We start from the raw sequence: 1113 nt of genomic DNA, 5'->3' as shown, positions 1-1113 counted from the left end.
AATTAATTCAATGGCCTTGCACTCTCCTTTTGGATTCTCTTCTGTATTGCTTGGGAGAGTACTAGGGGGGTTTCAGTGATTCTTTTACTCAGCTGGCCCACTTGTGCTCCCGAATTTCTAATGGAGGACCTTGTTTCATTCATGAAACTCACAGTGGCCTTAGATAGATCAGAGACTAAATTTGCTAAATTAGAGGTATTTTGTTCAGAGTTCTCTGTCTGTTGCTGAGTGGATGATGGAAAAAGCTTGCTATTGCTAAACCTGTTTCTTCCACCATTATTAAAGCCTTGTTGAGGCTTTTGTTGATCCTTCCATGAGAGATTTGGGTGATTTCTCCATGAGGGATTATAGGTGTTTCCATAGGGTTCACCCATGTAATTCACCTCTGCAATTGCAAGATTCTCAGGATCATAAGCTTCTTCTTCAGAAGATGCCTCTTGAGTACTGTTGGATGCAGCTTGCATTCCATTCAGACTCTGAGAAATCATATTGACTTACTGAGTCAATATTTTATTCTGAGCCAATATGGCATTCAGAGTATCAATTTCAAGAACTCCCTTCTTCTGAGGCGTCCCATTACTCACAGGGTTCCTCTCAGAAGTGTACATGAACTGGTTATTAGCAACCATGTCAATGAGTTCTTGAGCTTTGCAGGCGTTTTCTTTAGGTGAATGGATCCACCTGCAGAAGTATCCAATGACATCTTAGCTAATTCAGACAGACCATCATAGAATATATCCAGGATGGTCCATTCTGAAAGCATGTCAGAAGGACACTTTTTGGTCAGTTCCTTGTATCTCTCCCAAGCTTCATAGAGGGATTCACCTTCTTTCTGTCTGAAGGTTTGAACATCCACTCTAAGCTTACTCAGCTTTTGAGGAGGAAAGAACTTGGCTAAGAAAGCCTTGACCAGCTTATCCCAAAAGTTCAGGCTATCTTTGGGTTGAGAATCCAACCACACTCTAGCTGTGTCTCTTACAGCAAACGGAAAAAGCATAAGCCTGTAGACCTCGGGGTCAACCCCATTGGTCTTAACAGTATCACAGATCTGCAAAAATTCAGTTAAGAACTGAAAAGGATCTTCAGATGGAAGTCCATAAAACTTGCAGTTCT

General features: G+C 41.5%; 1 non-coding gene across 1 annotated transcript; it reads left to right on the top strand.

The window, feature by feature from the left end:
* Positions 1-757: 757 nt before the first annotated feature.
* On the top strand, positions 758-865 carry LOC112774659 (small nucleolar RNA R71). The gene has a single exon (XR_003189133.1). It is a non-coding gene; the product is annotated as a small nucleolar RNA R71 (small nucleolar RNA).
* Positions 866-1113: the final 248 nt, after the last annotated feature.

This window comes from Arachis hypogaea, chromosome 18 (assembly GCF_003086295.3).
Source record: "Arachis hypogaea cultivar Tifrunner chromosome 18, arahy.Tifrunner.gnm2.J5K5, whole genome shotgun sequence".
Lineage (NCBI taxonomy): Eukaryota > Viridiplantae > Streptophyta > Magnoliopsida > Fabales > Fabaceae > Arachis > Arachis hypogaea.
The sequence above is the reverse complement of the archived record's forward strand: the minus strand, read 5'-3'. Positions and strand labels throughout refer to the sequence as shown.